The sequence below is a fragment of the Antechinus flavipes genome, chromosome 2 (assembly GCF_016432865.1).
Source record: "Antechinus flavipes isolate AdamAnt ecotype Samford, QLD, Australia chromosome 2, AdamAnt_v2, whole genome shotgun sequence".
NCBI lineage: Eukaryota > Metazoa > Chordata > Mammalia > Dasyuromorphia > Dasyuridae > Antechinus > Antechinus flavipes.
In genome coordinates this window covers 651,413,196-651,428,475 of record NC_067399.1, presented here as the reverse complement: position 1 = coordinate 651,428,475, position 15,280 = coordinate 651,413,196, and positions in this window count along the sequence as shown.

The following is a 15,280-nucleotide window of genomic DNA, read 5'->3' as shown; positions in this document are numbered from 1 at the left end:
TGATAAGCAATACATAGTAATGCTCATTCAGTAAAAATAGATTGATCCAGGGGCTGTACAAAGATCTGGAATTAGATACTGATCCCGGGGAGAGAATTTCTTCATAAGGAAGATAGAAGGACAGTGACTGACCTTCATTCACTGACTTCAATTACAATGACAAAATGGCTTCCTTTGGCCCTTTTCTCACAATGATCTTGTGTGTAAAAGTAATATTAGACCCATTTTACCGATAAGATAATAAGCAAAGTGATTTGCTCATGATTTCACAGCCAGTAAGAGTCAAACTTGGGCCCTAAAGCCAGATCTTCTACATCTAGGTCAGGGCTGGGGTCGGGTCTAGAACTAGAAGGGACCTCCTTAGGGACCATCTGGTCCAAACTCTTCATGGAAAGGACGCTGAGACCCGGAGAAGAAATAAATCCCAGGGTACTCAGAGAGTGAGAGGCGGAAGCAGGTTCCAGCTTCTCCCTCTTCCACTAAATGCGTTTTTTTCCTGCCAGCCAGAATGCCCCCCCATCCATCATCCCCCCTACTCCCAAGCTGCGTGGCTTCCCTCAAGTGTCGGCTTACATCGCTTCTCAGGAAGCCCGTCCTGATGTCCCTTAATGCTGCTGCCTGCCATCTGTCATCTCCAATTTACCCTGACTGATGGAGGGCCTGTTTGTGCCCAGTTGTTTGTTTACCTGCCCCTTCCCCAGGGACACTGAGCTCCTCAGGGTCCACCCTTTGCCTTTCTTTATATCCCTGGTGCTTAGCACAGGTCCTGACACATAGTAGGAGCTTAATAAATGCTTTCCCACTGTTTCTTGACAATTAACTCTCTTCAAAAATCTTCAGAGATCCCCCCTATTTCTCCAGTTTCCAGCCTGGCCCACTCGGTTTTTGACAAGCTGCCTTCAGGCCACGTTTCCAGTCTCGTTTCATGTGGTTTCTACTTGTGAACTTCCCAATCTGCCCAGAGGGAACCCACCCCTGGCCTCCGTCCATTTGTCCACTTAGGTGGTGAGTGGCTGAGGTGGGATTTGAACTCAGGCGTCAGCCTTGATCGTGTTCCTCTCTCTGGTGGCCTTTCTGGGTGTTCTGGCGGAAGAAATTCTCCATTTTTGGACTAGGCTCCCTCCTGAACGTTGCCTCTGATCCTAGTCTGTCTCCAAGGCCCTTCTCAAGGGCCCTCTCATTCATCGATCCTTTCCCAATCCTCCCCCAGCCCTTGTTATTGCTGTCTCCTCAAATGGCCTTGGGTTTACTGGTATAGGAGATGCTTCTCCTCCTCTCCTGGCAGTAAGATGCAGGCTTACGGGGGCTGGGGGATGATTCTGTGTCCATATCCCAGGCTCCTCACACAAGGCCCAGCCTTAGTGGTCACAGTTGAACTAAATTATAATTTTACTGCTTCATGCTGCCATGCGAGGTAGATGATTTCTATTATATTTGTCTCCTCAGTGGTTTGCACATAGTAAGGTCTAATAAATGTATTTGTTCGTTTAGTCGATTGGGAGGGAAGAAAAGAGGAGAAGGGAAAATGAAGAGGGAAGGTAAGAAAAAAGAAGCAGAGGGGAAGAGAGAGAGAAAGGGAGAAAGCAAGGGGGAGGAAGAAAAGATAGTGAGACAGAAGTGAGATAGACAGAAAGGGAGAAAAAGAAAGGGAAACAGGAAAAGGGGAGAAAAAGGAGAAAAGGAGAGAGTGAAGAGAGAAAAAGAGAATATGAGAGTACTCGGAGCTGGCTGGATTAATGGTCAGTTCCAGGTTACTACCTGAGGACTGGATGTAGGCAGAGCTTTTAAAAAGCAGGAAGCAGGAGTAATTTGAGCAAAAGATCAAGGAATAATCATGTGGCAGCAGCTGAGGAGGGCTCATTAAGCCCCTAAAAGGTAAGTTGAGGGCAGATCATGGTGGGCTTTGAATGCTATGCCAAGAAGCATTTATTCAAGGGAACTTAAGTTTTCTAATAAGAGCATGGCATTCATGCCCTGTGCATCAAGAATTGACAGGAGGAGACTGACAGCGAGACATTTACAACTAGATCACGTGTAGTACCTAAACCAGAGTGGGTGATAGAACAGGGAACAGACATTTGAGATTTTAGGATTCCCAGCACCGGGCCCACTACATTTAACAAGTACTCAATTTGTTCACTGAATAGTTGATTGTAGGATTGACAAGACTTGGTGATTGTTGGGTGGAGAGAAATAGAAAAATTCCAAAGACAATTTTAGTTTCTTCCCTGAGCACTTGGCAGAATGGCATTGCCATAAAGAGAAATTCAGATTAAAAAATCAACAACAATCAAAAACACTTAATAGGGATATTTGGAAGAATTCGAGATTTCAGGGTATGTGTGATAAGTTTGGCTTGGAGAGGGGTTTGAGGTTCTGGTGGAGATATCTGATAGTTGCACAAAAACTCCTGGATTAAGAGCAAGTCCAGAAAACAAATATCAGGAAAAAAAAGTGAACATAGCATGCTTTGATTTACATTCAGTCTCCATGGTTCTTTTTCTGGATGCAGATGGTGTTTTCTGTCCAAAGTCTATTGGGATTGTTTTGCATCACTGAACCACTGACAAGAACCAAGCTTTTCATAGTTGATCATTGCACATTCTTGCTGTTATTGTGTACAATGTATTCCTGGTTCTGCTTGTTTCACTCAGCATCAGTTCATGTGAATCTTTTTTAAACCAGCTTGTTCATCATTTTTTATAGAATAACATTCTATTATCTTCATATACCACAATTTATTCAGTCATTCCTGAATTGATGGACAGCTACTCATTTTCTAGTTTTTTGCTTCCACAAAAAGAGCCACTACAAACATTTTTGGACATGTGAATCCTTTTTCTCTTCTTTGATCTCTTTGGTGTACAGACCTAATAGGATTATATTAGATCAGAGGGGGTACACAGTTTAATGACTTGCCCCCCCAGAATAAGGGTACCAACTCACAGATCCACCAACTGCCTCTCAATATGCTTATTTTAATGAGTCCCCTCCAATATTTGTCATTTATCTTTTGTCATCTTTGCCAATGTGATTGGCATGAGATAAAATCTCAATATTTTAATTTGCTCTCCTTTTTATTAGGGACTTGAAGCATTTTATTGGCTGCTGATAGCTTGATTACTACCTTTAAAACTCCTTCCTCATATTCTTTGACCATTTATGAATTGGGGAATGGTTTTTTGTTTTATAAATTTGAATTGAAACATTATATTGCTTGGAAATAAGATTTTTTAAAAAAAGAGAATCTTGCCTCAAATAGATTCTTTCTAGCTCTACAGTATTATTATCTCTCCTGATCTATGAACCTTGTCTCTTTAAAGCAAAAATGCTGGATTTTAGCGTTAGAGAACCTACAATTGAATCCTAGTTCTGCGACTTGCTAACCATGTGACATTTTTCTTTTCTGGGCCTCAGTTTTCCTCCTCTGTAAAATGAGAACATTGCACCAGATGACTTTATCTCCTTTTCTCTGCTCCTTAGAATCTCCAAAGAAAATCTCCTGTGCCCTTTTTATGTGAGACCTTGCCTGATACCTCTCCCCCAACCAGTCACTTAGTGCCCTCTTCTCAAAACTTGTTCTAGGTTTATTTTGTCACATATTGTATGTGTATATATTGTCTGCATGGGAGATTATAAGTTTTGGGGGAGAAGAGCTGTTGAACTTTTGTCTTTGCCCCCCCAGTATCTATACTATGCACTATATACTACCCTATGTAATATATATAGAAGGCTACTTAAGAAATACTTGGTGGTTTGATCCACTTCATCAGGTTCTTTTTACCTCTCGGGTCCTCATCCTGGGATCTTTCATGAATTTCTGGTGATTCTGCTTTGTCCCTAATTCTTTTTAGACTTATGAGCTGTGAGTGCACATATGGTCCCAAGTTCCCTCTCCACAAACATGGCAGGAAAAACAATCAATCTTACTGAAAACTTTGAGGTCAAGTTTCAGTAACTAAACAGCACTTATCAGTGCTTTTACTTAATGTGTTTTTGTCTCCCGGTCATTTTTAAGCTATATCATTTTTTTTTCTGTGAAAGATCTCTCTGAGATCTTGGTATTACCATTTAGAAGCTGGCTCTTCTCCAGCTTTGAATTAGTGATTAATTTATCATAAATACTTAATCATGTTTATTCAGTCCCTTCTAGATGTGGACTATTAAATGACATCTGTGATGACAAAGCAGCAGGTGGTGTAGCTGGAAGGGGGGGCAGGGAAGAATGTCTTTGCCACTTAAATCTTTAAATTAAGAGCTTCTCCCCATTGGAAAATTCCCAGGATCCCCTTTGTACTAGGGAAGGACAAGCTGGCTGTGAACTTGAGTTTGTGCTTTCAATAATTCTCCATCTATTGCCATCTCTCATCATTCCTCCCTTTCATTTCTCCCCTCTCTCTGCCATGGTCCCAGTGCAGACCCTCATCACCTTCTGCCTAGATCATTGCAAAAAAAATCTGGGAGCTCCCCTTGCCTCAAGTCTCCCACTTCTGTCTGTCCTCCACGCAGAGCCAGTGTGTTCTTCTTTAGCACAGGTCCGACTGTTGCTCCATCAGTGAGCCCAGAGCTCCCTTTAGGATCCAACATAAAATGCTCCCTGGCTTCTAAAGCTCTCCACAGATTGGCGCCTCCCTCTCTTTCAATCTTCTTACACCCGTGAGACCCACTGCAACCCAGCGGCCTCTCTCACTTTCTGTACCTCAAATCTGCTCCCTGGCTTCCTTCCTCCTAAACCAGCCCTGGGCTGAAAGCCTCTCCCAGCCCTTCTTAAAGTTAACGCCTTAGCCCAGAGATTCCCTGCATCAGTCCAGAGGATGCACGTCATCCCCTGATAGAGAGCGAGCTCCTTCAGGGCACACCTTGCCTTTCCCAGCCCTGGATCCGGTACCTAGTAGGTGCCTCCATCATCCACGGTGGTCGTCCTTAATGACATCGCTGAGTTAGAGTCAAGGTAGAGTGGGTCTGACTATGACCGATCAGAATGATCTGAGCTTCCTGTGTCATACAATCAATTCCAAAGTTAAGAGACCCCTTGAGAGCGCCTTTGTAGCTCTTTCTGAGCACCTCGTGAGCGCTGGCTTTGCATGAGTTCTCCATAAAATAGTTTTTAGGCATTGGAACACGTGGCCGGCCCGTTGGAGTTGTGTCTGCAGTCCTTGGAGGGCTTGGCGGTTTAGTTCGAGAAAGAACCTCCTTTTCTGGTTTCTTGTCCAGCCGGGTGAGCTTCAGAGTCTTCCTAAGACAATTCACATGGAGGTGACTCGGCTTGCTGGCGAGACACTGGTAAACTATCGGGGTTTCACACAACAATGAGGCAGACAATGGCTCATTGTGTGCGGAGTTCAGTTCTGCTCTTGGCAGTTCTCCTGGAGTAGTCAGGCAGCCCTTTTTGAAGCCATCCTGGCTCTCAGGTAAATGACCGTCTTCCAGAGGAAGGATCACTCTAGCAAGGAGGACTCTGAGAAGAGTCTTGCCAGCAGTGACTAAGAGAGAGACACCCCCAACCTCCACCCCTGCCATCCTATGATTGTCACAGGGCAATCTGTTTCCTTTATCCTTGGAGAGATGGGCAAGGGAGGCATCCTTAAACTCTGGGGGATGACCGTCTCTTGCCATATAACTAGGAAATTTCAGTCAGATTTTATATGAACAATAGACCCCTCAGTTTGTAAATCTCAGCTGAAATAGAATCAGTACTAGGTGCTTTGTCACAAGAAAGGAATCTAATAGCATTAAAAATCTCCTTTTCAGTTGGAAATGTGTCTAGAGAGGGATTGACTTCAACCTGAGAAAGTCAATGGCTTCAACATGGATTGCTGATGATCCATTGAAAACATTACGAAAATGTTCAGCCCATCTCTCTAAGATCATGTCTAATTAATGTGAACTGAGTAGTTCAAGATGCACCACATATCTGGCCCATAAACAGCCTTCAGGGCATCATAAAAGCACTTTAGATGCTTACTATCAGCATAAAACTGAATTCAGCTGCCTTCTACCTGAACCAGAATCCTGCATCTCCCTGTTTCATTTGTACTTTATTTCTGATGGAGTTCAATGCTACCTTCTTAAAGAGGGTAAACCACGTGGAGTTCTCATTTTTTATTTAGCAACTTCTGAATTTCCCCATCATCTTTGTCAAGACACCAGTCTTGATGTCTACAAATGTTCTGGCCCAGATGAACAAATGCAGTGCTGTATATCAAAGCTCTGAAGACACTTGCTCCTTTTCTGCTCCGCTGTTGTCAATTGTGTTTTGGCTCAACTTTGCGTCTGAGTTACAACAAACTGTTCCGGGTCAGAGAAATCTATTGACATTAAGTCTTCTGGTGGTCTTTATGCATCGGGGCCACCACTTTTGTTGAATGTGACTATTTAGATAGGAGAGGATACCTCTATGATCAGTCCAGCACTCTGCACCAGACATTGCCTCCATCACTCTCACATCCTCTCTGTCTCTGCTCCTTATACCAACATACTCACTAAGTGCCATTTCCTATGAGGGTGCCCCCATGAAGTTTTAGGGAATACAGTGATGAGAAAATCATGATCAGGAGTAAGTGACCGTTGCTATTGCTGTTTCCGATTCCATTCCTCCCAGGGACTCCCTGCCGGGTTTGGCAGTCCGAACTACTCCAGCATTAAAAGGTCATCCAGAATTATAAGTTTATCCTCTTTGGGCGCACTAATGATAAGGGTCTTCAGATCTTCATAAATTGTTTGTTTGACGTCACCAGGGTTCATCATGGAGGGAGCTTGGGCACTATTGATGGTGCCGTGGTATTTTCCCGAAAGCGGCAATCACATTGTGACGAGTCTGTAGTTCATTCCTTTTGGTAGCTTGTGGAATGGCTTAATTTTCATTTCAAAACCGCCTCCAGTTTCATGCACTCCCCTTCACCACGACCACTTCAGAAAAACGTGTATCCAGCCCCGACTTCTGTAAGCTAACCTTCATTTGCCAGCCTTGTTGCACTCAGGGCTGCAATCTGGATGCGATGCCCATTGAACTCTTTTCAATAAGAGCCATTTGTCTCTCATGTCTGCTGGATTTTGTTTTGTTTATAAGAGCACATACACTCCATGTACCTATGGGGAATGGAATCAACTTTGCAGAAATTTTTGTACTCTGCGTGTGTGTGTGTGTGTGTGTGTGTGTGTGTGTGTGTGTGTGATAGTGTGTGTGAGTGTGTGTGTGTCTGTGTGAGTGTGATAGTGAGTGTGAGTGTGTCTGTGTGTATATGAGAGTGTGTGTGTGTCTGTGTATATGAGTGTGTGTGATAGTGAGTGTGAGTGTGATAGTGTGTGTGAGTGTGTCTGTGTGTATATGAGTGTGTGTGTCTGTGTGTATATGAGTGTGTGTGATAGTGAGTGTGTGTGATAGTGTGTGTGAGTGTGTCTGTGTGTATATGAGAGTGTGTGTGTCTGTGTGTATATGAGTGTGTGTGATAGTGAGTGTGTGTGATAGTGTGTGTGAGTGTGTCTGTGTGTATATGAGAGTGTGTGTGTGTCTGTGTGATAGTGAGTGTGAGTGTGTCTGTGTGTATATGAGTGTGTGTGATAGTAAGTGTGTGTGAGTGTGTCTGTGTATATGAGTGTGTGTGTGTCTGTGTGTATATGAGTGTGTGTGATAGTGAGTGTGTGTGATAGTGTGTGTGAGTGTGTGTGTATATATGAGTGTGTGTGTGTGTGATAGTGAGTGAGTGTGATAGTGTGTGTGAGTGTGTCTGTGTATATGAGAGTGTGTGTGTCTGTGTGTATATGAGTGTGTGTGATAGTGAGTGTGTGTGAGTGTGTCTGTGTGTATATGAGTGTGTGTGTGATAGTGAGTGTGAGTGTGATAGTGTGTGTGAGTGTGTCTGTGTGTATATGAGAGTGTGTGTGTGTCTGTGTGTATATGAGTGTGTGTGATAGTGAGTGTGTGTGAGTGTGTCTGTGTGTATATGAGTGTGTGTGTGTGATAGTGAGTGTGAGTGTGATAGTGTGTGTGAGTGTGTCTGTATATGAGAGTGTGTGTGTGTCTGTGTGTATATGAGTGTGTGTGATAGTGAGTGTGTGTGAGTGTGTCTGTGTGTGATAGTGTGTGTGTGTATATGTGTGTGTGTGTGATAGTGAGTGAGTGTGATAGTGTGTGTGAGTGTGTCTGTGTGTATATGAGAGTGTGTGTGTGTCTGTGTGTATATGAGTGTGTATGATAGTGAGTGTGTGATAGTGTGTGTGAGTGTGTCTGTGTGTATATGAGAGTGTGTGTGTCTGTGTGTATATGAGTGTGTGTGATAGTGAGTGTGTGTGTGATAGTGTGTGTGAGTGTGTCTGTGTGTATATGAGTGTGTGTGTGTCTGTGTGTGTGATAGTGAGTGTGTGATAGTGTGTGTGAGTGTGTCTGTGTGTATATGAGAGTGTGTGTGTCTGTGTGTATATGAGTGTGTGTGATAGTGAGTGTGTGTGTGAGTGTGTCTGTGTGTGATAGTGTGTGTGTGTCTGTGTGTATATGAGTGTGTGTAAGTGTGTCTGTGTGTGTATGAGTGTGTGTGATAGTGAGTGTGAGTGTGATAGTGTGTGTGAGTGTGTCTGTGTGTATATGAGAGTGTGTATGTCTGTGTGTATATGAGTGTGTGTGATAGTGAGTGTGTGTGTGAGTGTGTCTGTGTGTATATGAGTGTGTATGAGTGTGTCTGTGTGTATATGAGTGTGTATGAGTGTGTCTGTGTGTGATAGTGTGTGTGTATATGAGTGTGTGTAAGTGTGTCTGTGTGTATGAGTGTGTGTGAGTGTGTCTGTGTATGTGTGATAGTGAGTGTGTCTGTGTATGTGTGATAGTGTGTATGAGTGTGTGTGTGTGAGTATGTGAATGTGTGTGTGTGTCCGTGTGTCTGTGAATGTGTTTTAACCACAGAGTGGGGTCCCCACCTGCAGTGGTAATCAGGCCAGAATTGGGCAAGCAGACAGCATTTAGACTCCCCCTTCCTCGCACTAGGAGGTGAGCCGTAGTAAAAGGCCGCTCAGAGAGAAGACGACCTTGTAGCTGGGTTGTAGCTACAGTTCCCAGAGTATCCACCATTTACCCACCGCCACGGGACCTCGAGGTAAGGAGAAATGCTAGACTGGTAAGGCCGATGTCTTTTGTTTCCTGTGTCAGTTGGATCTGAGTGAGGCAGAATTGCACGGAGCCATCAGCTCGCTCGCGCTTCCGGAGCCATCACCGTCTGGTGGCAGGAGGAAGCCAAGGGGGCCGGTGACGATTCCAGATGCAGCCGATGACCTTTGGAGTCTTTGATGTCTAACCCAGCTCCAAGGACTCCACAAGCCACCTGCCTTCGTGGCCACTGGGGCACGTGGTTCTCGTCTGTCCATTCCTCCAAGCACCGACATGCCGAGCATACAAAGCCTGCTAGCTCCCTGGAGGGTCTGAGACCCCTGGGTTAACCTCTACCTGGTTTAGCCCGTCTGCCGAAAAGGTTTCCCAGGTTGTGGCTTCTTGGAGCCGTAGGTGAGAGCCAGGAGAATGGGGCGGACTCGGAAGGTGGAGAGCAGCCTTCACACCTTAGGTACCAGCCCCCCCCAACACGCCCTCCCCATCATCATTTACATATATGTAAATGCTCACTGGGTGGCTGACTGATGAATAAATGAGATGGATATGGTGGTTTGAAATGTGCAAAGTGAGCCCTGGGATACAGGAGGTATTAGCCTTACTTTACAGGTGAAGAAACTGAGGATCATGCGGTGTGCCCGTGGTCAGACAGCGAGAGAACGTGGGAGGCGGTTTGGATCTACTGCTGCCCCCAGGACCAGTTAGCCCAGTGTGTAAGACCCAGAGGCCTCCCCTTACTTAAATCTGGAGCACAGTGGAGGCGCTCGGGCGGGGCGGGGGACAGAGCTCAGGGTCTGGAGTCCGGACCACTCGAGTTCAAATCTTGTCTCAGACGCTGCTGTGGAACCCTGGGTAACTCATTTGTCTGCCCTGGTTTTCTCATCTGTTAAATAATAGCAACGCTAACCTCCCAGGCTTGTAAACTAAAAGGAGATGATATTTTATTGTTCTGTAAGGAATGACCAGCAGGATGAATACAGAGAAGCTTGGAGAGACTTATAGGAACTGATGCTGAGTGAAATGAGCAGGACCAGGAGATCATTATATACCTCAACAATGATACTGTTTGAGGATGTATTCTGATGGAAGTGGATCTCTTCGATAAAGAGAAGATCTAATTCAGTTCCGATTGGCAAGGGCTACAGACACAGCATTTGTTAGTGTTAGGAGAAGAGAGGCAGCACAAGGGCAGTGGCTCGAGCCCTAAGCTCGGAACAAAAAAGATCTGTCTTTGAATCCTGCCTCTGAGACTTAGTCTTGTGACCCTGAGCAAGTCACTCAGCCTTGCAGGCGTCTCTCTGAGAGGTCCTGGAGAACTGGATTTCCTAGAGAACAGAAGATATCATTGGGCCAGAAAGGGAGACAGCTGGTCCTGGAGAAAGGAGTGGCGACGGTGTCCTCTCCATCAGAACTCTTGCACTGGAGGGGAAGGTCCCCAGCACGGGTGGCCATTCACACTTGGGTACCCGAGCCCGCCCTTGTCCAGCAGGGCCAGCTGATCCCTGGGACTGTATTCAGACCGGTTCCAAATTGTTCCAACTGGCCAAGACCAGTCTCCAGCTGTCCTGGGAGAGGGCCCAGTGGATAGAACACGGAGCCTCAAGCCAAGAAGGGGGAGTTCAAACCCACTTCCTAGTTACAGACACGTACTAGCCAGGTGACCCTGGGCAAGGGACTTAATTTCTGTTGCCTCAATTTCCTTAAATATAAAATGAGGACAATAATAGCACGCACCTTCCAGGATCGTTGGGAGGAGATAAGAGTCCTGGCTGTAGCTATATCATCATCGTCGTCATCGTAGCCTTCAAAAACCCAAACCATTTTCAGAGGCAAAGGGGGGCTTTTGTAGCACGATGCAGGATGCTAAGTTAGGAATTAAAGTCGGAAGGAACCTGGGACACTGAGGAGCCTGGAAGAGACTTGCCCAAGTTCACACATTGGCGACCAGTTCCTCCGGTTCTGAAGTTTGAGTGTTGTAACTTCTGAAGCCTGGAAACACGAGTCGATGATAACTTTGTGACGGTCACTGCATTGCCAATGACCCATCCTCGTATGTGCAGGCCGGTGGTGTGGCTTGTGGGTATTTGAGACTTAAGCTGTTGACTCAAACCCTAGTGTATTAAGAAGAGTTTACCTTAGAAAGCAGTTGGTGAGTTGGCAGAAGGAAGGACCCAATGCCCAAGAGGGAACTTCTTGGTGTTTGTTAGGAAGGAAGTTACTTCTAATTGTCTGAAAAAACAAGTTAGGCTGGATCGTGCTTGCCCAGGTTCCCTTAAGGCTTTGTCTCTGTGCTGCTTCGTGGGATTTAAGCAGTGGGGAATGTCCACGTTTGATCGCTTGTCTCCCAGCCCCGGCCACAACATGCAGCTTCCAGGCCACGTTTCTGGAGGTTTCCAAGTGCTCTGGACCTTCTCTGCTCATTGAGAGAGAGCCGGCCAGAACCGGGGTGGCCAAAGCTCCAGGATGAGACACTGACACAAATCTGTGTCCCGAGGGAAGGTTTTCCTGTCTCATCTTCTCATCATGTGGCAAGTTCGCCACATGGTGACATTGTTAGAATCGGGAAGGATGTCATCATGACAATCCCATAATCCCGCACGTTCTGCCAGTATTTCAGGCCTATAAAGCCTTTTCCTGCCAATATTAATTGTGAGCTGGGCAGAGACACTCTTCCTATTTGGGTTTTGCGGAGAAGAAAATTCAGACACAGAGAGGTTTTGACTTGTGCTGTGTCACACAGCTAAAGGGCTTGGGTGGGGACTCCAACTCGAATCTTTGGCTCTTGCCACTCTACAGTGAGGTCCCGCCTGGTGGGAATGGTCCGTCCCCGTGAGCCCTCCCATCTTTTGAATTCCCACTCCATATTTCCTTTGGTTGGAAGCAGCGACCATGTTTTACATGCAATTATGTCCAAATGGTGGGAATTCAAATGATGCAGCCACTTTGGAAGATACATCATTTATAATAATTCATTATTGGCACTAATTGGGACCTGCCTATAGTGTGTGGCTTTTGACTTGATAAAGGACCTATTATGTGCAAGGCTCTCTGTTAGAGTCCTGGATATAGAAAGAAATAATCTTTCCCTCAAGAAGCTTCTGTTCTACTGGGATCACAGATAGCTCAGTCGACTTTTTGGAGCTGGGAGAGACCTTAAAGACCATTCAGTCCAGTATCCTCACTTTACAGAGGAGATGATGGAGGTTCAGGTAGGTGAAGGACTAGTCCAGGATCCCATAGCTGAAGGGAGGATTTGAACCCAAGACTTCCTGCCTGCTTGTCTGGAGAGTCTCTGTCCATCACAGCTCACCGGCTCTTTGTAGGGAATGCTCTTCCCAGTGAGTTGTTCACAAAGTACATTTCCAAGGAACCTCACTGGCTCCTTGTCACCATACTGGTATATGAGGTGCCCCTTGCTCAGAACTGGGCACCCAGTAGGTGCCCAAACTGTTTGTTGACTGAATGAATGAATTTCACTTCAACAGGCATTTATGTCATTTTTTATTATGTGTAAAGTATGTGTGTGTGAGAGACAGAGACAGAGACAGAGATAGAGGGAGAGAGAGTGTGTGAGAGAGAGACAGAAAGAGGAAGGGAGAAATAGAAAAAAAGAGAGAGAGACAGAAACAAAGACACACAGAGAAATACAGAGCAAGAAAGAGTACAGAAGGGAGAGAGAGAGAGAGAGAGAGAGAGAGAGAGAGAGAGAGAGAGAGAGAGAGAGAGAGAAAGAGGACAAAGGAGAGAGAGAGGAGAGAGAGAGACACAGAGAGAAAAAGAGACAGAGAAAGAGACAGAGACACAGAGAGAGAAAGAGAGAGAGAAAGAAAGAGAGAAACAAAGAAAGAGAGAGAGACAGAGAGAATGAGAGACAGAGACAGAGAGAGAGAGAGAGAGAGACAGAGAGAGAAGAAGAAGAAGAAGAAGAAGAAGAAGAAGAAGAAGAAGAAGAAGAAGAAGAAGAAAGAGAGAGAGAGAGAGAGAGAGAGAGAGAAGAGAGAGAGAGAGAGAGAGAGAGAGAGAGAGAGAGAGATTGAGAGTTAGTGTTACAGGTAAGGGAAACATACACACAAGAAATGAAATAATACCAACTCTGAATACAGAATCTGCATAGATCAGTAAATGCAAAGTAGATATAACTGCAGGAATCTCGAAAGATCACTAACCAGCCTAGGGGATCCCTAAAGGCATTATGGAGCCGAGGGTCTCTGGGCCTTTGAAGGAAACCGGGGGATGCCATGAGACAGAGACAAGGTGGGAGAGCCTTCCAGGTTCAGAAAACCCAGAGGCAGCAGACGTTCTAGCATGTGGCAGGATTGGGCAGTAAGGCTGGCCCAGATGCAGACTGTCGGGGGAGTTGCATGAAGCAGGATTGGGAAGGTGAGCAGCAGGGGGGGGGGCATTGAGGCAGCAGGCAGAGGGGGGTATTGAGGCAGCAGTCGGTGGGGGGGTCATTGAGAGCCTGGCCCCGGGGGCTGCACCTGTCAGGGTTGGGCCTTGCTCCCCCTGCCGACCTTCTCCCTCCCTCCTCTGGGCATCGGGGTCCCCTGCCAAAGGGCAGGCTGTGGCTCAGTCTCTACTTTGCGCAGTGTCTCGGGCCGGAAGCTTTCTTGGTCCCAGGTGTGGCACCTGGGAAAGGTCCCGAGAAGCCCCCGCAGGGAGCGAGGGCGGCCGGGCTGCAGAGCGGGCTCTCCGAGGCCGAGGAGTCCCAGGAAGGGGGCGGGCGTTGTCACGCCCGACTGTGTGCTCAGTATACCTGGCAGCGGCTCAGGCCTTTGGCTCGGCAGAGGGGGAAATACCCGGGGATTGTTGTTTAACTAAGTCCAGAGCTTCAAAGAGCCGGGGCGGGGGGAGGGCAGGGGGACAGGGCCCATCCCCTCCGCTTGGGAGGCTCAGGGGCTGCTCACGCCTGGCAGTCTCTGCCCCCACCTCGCCGGCCCCCCAATCCCAGCACCCACGAAGAGACCCCCCAGTGACGTGGCTGTCTGTCTGTGGGCCCTTTGTTTGAAGGGAGGACAGGTGCCTCACCTTTACTTACTTGGTTCCAGCCTTGCCCATTGTCTCTGACCCGAGGCTTGTCCCTTTGTGTGTGGCCTTTGTTTGCACTGTCACAGTCACAGGCCCACATTGTGCGGCTGTTCCCTGGGCCCCTTCCCCTGCAGCACCTCCTTCCAGCCTTCCCGCAGTCCCGAATTTCCCACCTTCATCCTTTCTCCTCGCCCCCAGTTCTCACCCCCAACGTCCTCGGCGCTGATGTTCAGCATCAGAAAGAGATGGGGTCTCCATGGGAGTGTCACAGAACAAGCTGCCCCGCTATACCTGGCGCTCACCCTAGGGATGGACCGGGGGCCTTGCCCCGCACCCGCTGCTGCCCCATCCCACCGCCCGTGGGAGGTCCCTGAGAGCCGGAGCCGTCCGCCTGCCTGCCTGTGTCCTCCACGCTTAACACAGCGCTTTGTGCATCGTTAATAATAAATAGTCCGTCACTTTCATGCCCCATTTTGGCCACTCCACGATCACTGCCCACATTTTGTTTCCAGATTTTTGCCATCACAAATTATATTTTTATATGATTCACAAAGTATGTGCATCTTTTCTTTCTGTTATTTGCTTCCTTAAGTGTCTAAAACCCAAGAATGGGATGGTGGGATCAAAGGGAATGAGCAATCTTTACATAATTATAAACTGATTAAAAATATCAAACCAGTTCCCAGCTCCACAATAGCTCCCCAACATTCAGCTTTATCGTTTTTAAGCATCTTTGACAATTTGACAGAGGTGAGGAGATTGGGTTGGTTCTTGGATGATGGACACAGTCCATTTAGAGGGCCGTACCTGAAGGCTTTCCGGTCTGTTGGACACGTTACAGTAATATTTAAAAAAAAAAAAAGTATTTTAAAAGTAAAAAAAAAAAGTGTACTTTGGGCATAAACCTTAGGACTATCCCCAGGCCATGATAGGGCATCCATTGGAAAAAGCCTTTAGAGAGTCATTGTCTAAACATTTGTAAAAATGATTTGTCTTTTAAGAAAAGAAAATGAGTTTAACATTTTTAAAAGTCATTACTGAATGTATATCAAAGTATAGGATCTTCATCTTTGCTTGTTGCTTTTTTCTTGTTTTTTTTTCCTTTTTGCTCTGATTTTTTCCTCTCACAGCACGATGAATATGGAAATGTGTTTAGAA